Raw genomic sequence first — 9626 nt, 5'->3', positions numbered from 1 at the left:
GTGCCAGGTTTTGCACGCGTGCCACTGGTTGCCCACCCCTGGTCTAGTGCTTGAAGTCTCTGCTCATATGGCTTATCCACAAGGCTCGGGACCATTTCGGGCGCTGCTCCTTTTGTTTTCCCAATTTTGCTTACATCATTTACTTTGTGCGATTGCTATCTAGGCTGGATCAAGATTTATGTCTTTATCTTTATAGAATGTTTATTGGCCGAGAGGGTTGGAGCGGTGGTCGAGGCGACGGCAGTGCGAGCTCTGCCACCAGTGAGTTGGACCAAGGGGGTTCATTACATTTCACGCTACAAAGTCCTCTGCTGTAATGGGCAGCGTCCTAGCCTTCTGATACGGGGAGTACACGACGTTAAACCGAATCGTTAATCATCATCATCATCATCATCATCATCATCATCATCATCATCATCATCATCATCATCATCATCATCATCATCATCATCATCATCATCATCATCATCATCATCATCATCATCATTATCATCATCATCATTATCATCATCACCATCATCATCATCATCATCATCATCATCATCATCATCATCATCATCATCATCATCATCCTCGTCGTCGTCGTCGTTGTCGTCGTCATCGTGATCATCATCATCATCATCATCATCATCATCATCATCATCATCATTCATCATCATCATCATCATCATCATCATCATCATTATCATCATCATCATCATCATCATCATCATCATCATCATCATCATCATCATCATCATCATCATCATCATCATCATCATCATCATCATCATCATCATCATCACCATCATCATCATCATCATCATCATCATCATCATCATCATCATCATCATCATTATCATCATCATCATCTTTATAATCTTTTCATTTCGTGTACAGAAAAGCCACCTTGATATTTTTCAGCAACCCGTATGTTTGTCAAGTGACAGGTTATCTCTTACGAACACTTTCACAGCCTTCTCTCTATCTTTCTTGAATCTTGTAAAAGAGGTGGAATATTGTCGAATTTTTAGGGTTCGATTTGATAAGCAACATAACTCTTGTGTACTTGTTTATTTATTTGCTTCAGCATTCGACTTTGAAAGGGACAGGAAAGTCTCCTGTAGTCAATATTTTCGGGCGTAATGTAGTGTCTTTTCTTAGGGTCACAATTCACTTTATTTTATTTGTTTTTATTTATATTATTATAACTTTTATTCAATTATTTACTTATTTAATTATTCATTTATTCATTTATTTGTATTTTTTTCTATCCGACCTAGTTATGGACCAAAAGGTCTCCTGTCAGCATGCTCCTCCTTTGTAATACTTTTTATAAAATTTATTGGAATATTATGTTAATTTCCCGTAGATTAATTTGTATTATCATGTGCCGTCCCGAGCAAAAGTTTTGACCTACCTACAAAATTAAAAACCTTTATCTGTCACTTTTTATATATAAAAAGTACCCTAACTACATGATAATTACCACACACGAAAATAGATTTTATACTCGAATAAATTATATTGATATTGTGAGGAATGTGGCGTGGGTTAAAACTTTTGCGCGTGACTGTACGATATGCTAAGTCGGTATCGTTCCCAAACCTCTGGACTTTGGTAGATTAAAAAGTGTACAAAAAATACATAGATAAAAATAGATAAATAAACAAATAAATAATATATATATATATGTATATATATATATATATATAGATAGATAGATAGATAGATAGATAGATAGATAGATAGATAGATAATAAATAAATAAAATAGATAAATAAACAGATAAATAGATAGATAAATAAATGAACAAATGAATAAATAGATAAATTAATAGATAGATAAACGAATAAATAAATAGATAAATAAATAAAAAATAGACTTATGGAGCGCTTGATACAAACCTTTCACTTTTTAAAGGAAATTGTACACATCAAAATAGATTTTTTTTTCTCACAATTAATACTAACTGGACGAGATCTAATGTACTGAACCTAGAATAATGTAGATTTAACCGAGAAGTCGTTGGAAACAATTTTGCCAAATGCGTTGCCGACGACTGGAATAAACTTGCAGCCGACACATTTGAATGTAATGCAGGTCGAAGCCATAACAGTCACTTGGATAAACACTTGAACAATTTATTCTTTTTTTATTTGCTTTTTTTTTTACTCTTTCCATTTATTTACTTTTTTTTTTTAATAATTTTGTCGATTTTTTTATTTTATTTTTTTAACATTTCCATGTAATTGATGGTAGAGATGTGTCTTGGAAGAGAGTTGATGATAGCAAATACAGTGTTTAGGAAGAAAGTCAAGCATAGGTACACATGGGAGAGGGTGGTGGATGGAAGGGTGGCAGATAGAGCGTTAATGGACTATATAGCGGTGACCAGGAGTATGGTAGGAAGAGTTAAGGATGTACATGTTCTAAGGAGAGAGAGTGGGGGAATGTCAGATCATTTTCTGGTGGAAGGTAAATTGAGAGTAGAGAATAGGTGGAGAAAGAGGAAAAAGGCAGAAGGTAGGGAGGTACTTAGAGTGAACTGCTTAAATGAGAAAGAAAAGGAGAATGAGTATAAGAAGAAACTGAGAGAGGAGTGGAAGGGAGTGAAGGATAGAGTAGAACTAGGAGTGGAGGAGGAATGGGGATGGTTCAAGGAGGGAGTCATTAGGTGTGCAAAGATGGTGTGTGGAACAAGGAGGGCGGGAGGAAATAGAAGGAAGGGTAGTGAGAGGTGGAATGAGGAAGCAAAGAAGGTTGTAGAAGACAAGAAGCAGGCATTCATAGATTGGCTGCAAATTAGGACGAGGGAATCGTATGAGAGGTACAAAGTAAAGAGAAGGGAAGTTAAGCATAAGATAAAGGAAGCAAAGTGGAGAGCAAATGTGAAATGGGGTTAAGAGTGTGACAGAAAATTTTGAAAGTAATAAAAAGATGTTTTGGAAAGAAATTAAAAGAGGAAGAGGAGGCGAATCAAGTAGAGAAGAAAAGGTAAAAGGTGCAGATGGAGAGATGATAATGGAAGAGAAGGCAGTGAGAGGAAGGTGGGCAGAGTATTTTAGGGAGTTGCTAAATGTGAAGGAGGATAGGAAGGGAAAGGTAATTGCAGTGGAAAGCGCTAAGAAAATGACAGTGACGAGCGAGGATAATGGAGGAGAAATAAGGAAAGATGAAGTGAAAGCAGGTAAGGCACCTGGGTTGGATGGATGCCATGTAGAATGTCTGAAGAAAGGAGGTACAGTTATGGTGGACTGGCTGTTGAGGTTATTTAATGTTTGATTAAGAGAGGGTAGTGCCGGAGGACTGGAGGAGTGCCTGTATAGTTCCGCTTTACAAGGGAAGGGGGACAAGTGTGAGTGTAGTAGTTTCAGAGGGATCAGCTTGTTGAGTGTAGTTGCGAAGGCTTATGGGAGGGTATTGATTGAGAGGATTAGGAGAAGAACAGAGGGAGTAATTGGTGAGGAACAGTGTGGTTTTAGGACAGGTAGAGATTGTGAGGATTTGATTTTTGTAGTAAGACAGATATGTGAGAAAGCTATAAGAAAAGGTAAGGATGTTTTTGGGGGCTTTTATGGATCTGGAAAAGGCTTACGATAGGGTAGACAGGATATATGGGATAGGAGGAAAGCTGTTAAGAGCAGTCAAGAGTTTTTACGAGAGTAGTAGAGCTTGTGTTAGGATTAGAAATGGAGAGAGTGAATGGTTTGAGGTAAAGGTGGGACTTCATCAGGGATGTGTTATGTCACCCTGGCTGTTCAATCTATACATGGATGGGGTGGTGCGAGAGGTGAATGCAAGGGTAGTGGGTCAGGGGTTGGAGATGGTTAAAGAAAATGGAGAAAAGTGGGAAATAAGCCAGTTGTTGTTTGCTGACGACCCTGCGCTTGTACCAGGATCAGAGGAGGGATTGAGGAAGTTATTGACAGAGTTTGAGAAGGTGTGTGAAAGAAGGAAGTTGAAGATAAATGTGGGCAAAAATGAGGTGATGAGATGTACAAGGGGAGAGAGTGACAGCAGGCTGGAAGTGAGCATTAAGGTGAGAGACTGAAGGAAGTGAGAAACTGGAGGAAGTGGATAGTTTTAGATACTTGGGTGCGAATGTGGCAGGGAAGGGAGGAGTGGGGGTGGAGGTAGAATGTAGATTGAGAGAAGCGAGTAAATGCCTTGGTGGATTAAAAAGTGTAATGAGAAATAGACATTTGGGAATGGATGCTAAGAGGAGGTTATATGAAGGAGTGATTGTGCCGACAGCACTGTACGGGGCAGAAACATGGAACATAAGAAAGGAAGAGAGAAGGAGTTTGAATGTGTTTGAGATGAAATGTCTGAGAAGTATGGTAGGGGTTACTAGGCTAGATAGAGTGAGAAATGATGAGGTGAGGAGGAGAACAGGGTTGGAAAGGGAGTGACAGGGTTGATGAAAGATTATTAGGATGGTTTGGACACATGGAAAGAATGAGTGAAGAAAGATTAGTAAAAGGTGTGGAAGGCAGAGGTAGAAGGAGTGAATATGAGGGGGCGTCCTAGGATGAGCTGGATGGATGGGGTGAAAGGGGTATTACAAAAGAGAGGAATATCTGTTGAGAAAGGACGGGAGAGGACAGAAGATAGGGGTGAATGGAGAAGGGTTGTGTATGGATGATGCTGTGATGCATGAGGGGGAGTGGGTGGGGGATGGGGGGTGAGGGAGTATGTATGAGAAAAAAATTTACGCAGCCCGAAGGGATTTTTCCCAGTCTTCTCCTTTTCTGCATGAGGGGACGGAGAGGGCGGGTCGCCGAATTTATGAAGCGGCCTTGCTGTGGATGTGCTGTGTCTTGCGACACTGCTTCTGACCCAGGGCAGTGGACAAGATGCAGGGATGACCCGTCATCCAGGAGGTGCCAAGATAAGAGGGAGGGAGGAGGGTGGAGGTGAGTGGAATATATAGGGAATGGAATGGGTGGGAGTGGTTTCTACGCCTTTTTCTTTTTGGCTACCCCTCGTGTAGGGGGAAAAAGCCTTTGGTATATGTACGTATGTATTATTATTATTATTATTTTTTGCTTACTTCATTTTGGGCCGATAGGTCTGTTATCGACATAATTTATCATTGTAACTCGTAAAATAACGATGAAAAATAACTTCGTCCACCCTTGATTAGGATATGCAGCATTGGTCCTGTCGTCATTGAAAAAGGAAGAGGTGACATGATCAAGGAAAGGGGCAAAGAAAAAATATTAGTTGAATTGATGGATATAAAGAAAAACATGAACACATCCATTGCTTATTTTGAAAACTTAGGCTGTTGACATACGAAACAGTAACAGTTCCTAGAATAGTTCAGATGACATAGCTAGGCCTAAAAGTATATAGGAATTCAAAGTTGGGTGTTTCAAATGGAGAGAAAAAAAAGAAACATCGCGAATATAGTTCCTTTGTATAATGCAATCTTGCACATACGCACGCACGCATCTCCCACACATGCCCATGTGCATAAGGACACACACACATACATACACACACATACACACACATTCACACACACACACACACACACACACACACACACACACACACACACACACAGAGACACAAACACGGAGGTCCGCAAGGTCATAGCATACCCATAAATCGGACCTACGAGCTCTGAGCTCTCTTCCAGGAGGGAAATAGCTGTCGATCACGAGTCCACACACTGATCGAAAAAGACACAAAGACCAAGTGAATACACACACACACACACACACACACATACACGCACACGAAAGGTCTTCCTTTATATGAATAAAATCGTCAGTCATTAGGCAAGTAACACAATACTCATCAACGAATTATGTAGACACTATAGAAAGTGAGGTTTACTTTCTCTTTTATTTATCTATTTATCAATTTTCTCTGACTGGATAGAATTGTTTGGCGTTATTTTGGATTAGCTCATCAAACGGGCGAACGATCATTTGCATTTCATACCAATTCACATAAAATGCACATACTTATTTGAAACAAACTCTAAGATATATAAAATGTATAATATATTACAAATATATAAATGAAATATTTTCTGACTTCAGAAAACAACGTGGCAACTAAGAAATTACATAACTCTGGCAACTACATTTGAAATTATAAGGGTCGGTTGGTCTCGTTCGACTCTGGAGCCGTTCGTATTGTGTATCTAAGAAGTGCGTGTTGCTGTAAACTTTGTGCAAATTTTATTGTGATGGCTGATATATCTGCAACTTAGAGAAGCCTCTTGTGATTTGGAAACATTTATTTTACGCAAATAAAGCACATGCAGTAGAAGTTTATGAGGAATTACAGAACTCGGCAGTCAAACAGGTAAGAGATAGTGTAATATTTATTATTTGATTTGTGTCTTTCTTGAATGATATATTCAATGTGTTGGTCTATTAAAACTGGCGTTGCAGGAGAGTTGTGTAGTCATGTTGGTCATTTTCATAGGTAGTATGATGTGTTCAATATTTTCATATTTGAATTTCTCGGCGCCCATTCGTAATGAAACTGTTATTGAGCTGGACACAGCGATGGTCATGATTTTTTGAAACACTTATTCTGTACAAATACAACGTTTGTGAATGAGCATTTGGTACATTTTCCTCTACATAATTTACGATATAAAGTGTATTCGTATTTAGGAAAGCATGTTGGAGGAGCAGTACACACACTATTTGCTATGTAAATGTAGTGTTGATCAAAATTTGACAACGCCTGTACAGCAGCCAATTGATCTTTGGGATCAAATACTGTCATTGCGTATGGCCACGTTTCTGGCAAGTTCACAGGCAGACTCCTGACCCATCCTCACTGGGTGAAATCGACAAAACGAGCAGAATGCGTGAATCTAATGATTTCTGGTAAATTAATTAAATCTTCTGGGGATAGACGATATAAAATAGGAACCTTTTTGTAGTTAGTCAAGAATCTATCCATAATCCCTTAAGATATCAATGTTTCTAATTTTGATCGTGTTTTGACAGCCCCTGTCATACATACGTGACTCAAATGACTTCGTTTGAGTAGAATTGACTTCGGTTTCAAGCTTTTATTTTTCGAATCTTCAAATGTTAAATCACATTTGCGTCATATTTTGAAAAAGTTAAACCTAGAAGACGAATATATAGACATATTGTTGAATTGTCCTCGGGAGAAGTCTAGAATATTGTTAACGAAGTCGTCTTCCAGCTTTTCAAATTTACAAACATTTGACGAGAATCTTGGATGTGTGATTCCCAGGGACGTGACTAGCCATCAATTAGTCAATCCGTTGCCCCAGGTCTCTCTTGCAGGAGACCCACGACCCCAAGTTACCGGCAACAGCCAACCAGAAGTCACTTAAGGAAGAAATATTGTGTTGGCTGATTAGGGACAGGGTGGGGCAATGTAGGGTGATGTGTTCGGTGCTTTGTGTGTGATGGTTGCTTCCGGGGTGACCAGATTTCTCAAGCGGAAATATACTAGACAGCAGCCGATATTATGTTCTGATCTCTCATCTGTGAAGGTGATAGCCGTCGATCACAATTCTGACACGTGGTCCAAAACCGTAGTAAATCTCTCTCTCTCTCTCTCTCTCTCTCTCTCTCTCTCTCTCTCTCTCTCTCTCTCTCTCTCTCACACACACACACACACACACACACACACACACACACACACACATACACGTACGTACGTCAGTAGATGAACAGAAAATAGGAAACACGAAAAGGCCCAAGAAGGAAAAGTGGAACAAACAGGACCAAATACGAGAAAAGGCTGAAATATCGTAAGATGCAAGGAAGGAGAGATGAAGATATATTGATACCTTAAAAACAGCTTATTCAGATACAAAATGCAGGTCAATATGTGATACACAAAACAAATATATTCCTAATACTTTATAGAATTGTATTAAGGACGCTCACCTTTCTAATAATTTGCACGGGCGTATAAACTGCACTATGGGGTTGGGGAGGGGATTATTGTGTTGCGTACATTTTTCAAAGGTGACAAATGACGAGGGCAGGGAGCAAGTTTAGGATGTGATGCCTACAGGCATAAATTGAGGAAAGGTTGAATACCTGCTCATGGCAATGATTAATTCAGTTCTGTTGATGTCAGCATACGTAATGAAAATGCCCAAGGCAACAAGTGCATATCATGGCGGGCACTAGTCGATTTTAGATTCAAGTCTGACAAAGAAAAAAACATCTTGATGTTTACACGCCTTAGTAGGAGAATATACTGCAGTAAGAGAGATGCCCAAGGTGTGCTTCAACATCACCAGCATCATGAATTTATCAATTGGAGTAACCTCTTTAATGATGTGTTGTATTTGGCTAGACGTGATTATGGCTACTCCTGCAAGTTGGGTCCCATTGGTACTGCCCTCACTACTGATCTTACCACTGACTAGTCTTCTCATCTCAGAAAGAACTACAGGGTGGGGCGCGGAAACTTCCCGATTTGGGGATTGAATTATAAAGTGTTTACATTTCACAATTCTTTATTCTACTTTTATGTCTGTCACACAACATGGGAGATTTACTTTTACACAGTTCTAAAAACAATATCTTTTAAATGTCCACCTCCATTGTCAATACACTGATTCAGACGATTTCGGAAGCTTTGGTCTACTCTCTCTAGCATGGTGAGCGGTATATTGTCTATTTCAATGCGGATGGCATTCTGTAGGTCTTCCAGGGTCTATGGACGGTCGTTATAAACCATGGATTTGAGATAACCCCACAGGAAATAATCATAGGGGCCTAAATCAGGCGAGCGCGCTGATTTCCCTGAGAGGCGATTTAAACTGGCCAGCGCGCTCGCCTGATTTAGGCCCCTGTGATTATTTCCTGTGGGATTATCTCAAATCCCTGGTTTATAACGACCGTCCACAGACCCTGGAAGACTTACAGAATGCCATCCGCAGTCAAATAGCCAATATACTGCTCACCATGCTAGAGAGAGTAGACCAAAGCTTCCGAAATCGTCTGAATCAGTGTATTGACAATGGAGGTGGACATTTAAAAGATATTGTTTTAAGAACTGTGTAAAAGTAAATCTCCCATGTTGTGTGACAGACATAAAAGTAGAATAAAGAATTGTGAAGTGTAAACACTTTATAATTCAATCCCCAAATCGGGAAGTTTCCGCGCCCCACCCTGTACTATATCCAATTTAAACCACCCCCAAGCTCAGCTGATGAAAAGGTAGAAGATTATCCTTTAAGAGGGGGATACTGTTTCAGACTCCATACGGAGAACCTGATCCCGCCGAAGTTTCCAAAGTTCAACCCCGGGCTAGTTCGACGCATTTGCTTGCACCACCATGGCCTCCCGCGTAGCAAGATATTTTATCTCGAAGAAGAGACCCCACCTAGTATGGTAAGAGCACTTGATTTTTAAGATACCCTTATCTTATTAAGGATAATAAAATCTGGTGAGAACAGCTGTTTTCAGACGGAGATCGTATGGACCCTTGGGGGTCATGTTACATTTAAGGACCATTCGCAAGAAATAAAAAATGTTGGAGAGGCACGGGAGTATTTTGACGCATGGGGCACATTTTATCATAATCGTCATATATTTGTAATAACAAAGATGTATGTGAGGATTATGCAATTTTCCTCACATCTCACAAAAATGTATGTGAGGTAAATTGCA

The 9626-nt window shown here is 39.6% G+C and overlaps 1 protein-coding gene across 2 annotated transcripts in view; it reads left to right on the top strand.

The window, feature by feature from the left end:
- The first annotated feature begins 6108 nt into the window (after window positions 1–6108).
- The window catches only part of LOC143026389 (uncharacterized), a 128531-nt gene continuing 125013 nt past the window's right edge, over window positions 6109–9626 (top strand). Inside the window, exons 1-2 of one of the 2 annotated variants that reach the window (XM_076186672.1) lie at window positions 6109–6306; window positions 9212–9347. The gene's annotated coding sequence lies outside the window, so the exon portion shown is untranslated. The remainder of the gene's footprint in view (window positions 6307–9211; window positions 9348–9626) is intronic. The other variant, XM_076186673.1, reaches the window with a different exon arrangement.

The sequence above is a fragment of the Oratosquilla oratoria genome, chromosome 6, assembly GCF_046742065.1.
Source record: "Oratosquilla oratoria isolate Oo_2021 chromosome 6, ASM4674206v1, whole genome shotgun sequence".
Lineage (NCBI taxonomy): Eukaryota > Metazoa > Arthropoda > Malacostraca > Stomatopoda > Squillidae > Oratosquilla > Oratosquilla oratoria.
This window is presented reverse-complemented; position numbering and strand designations above follow the sequence as displayed.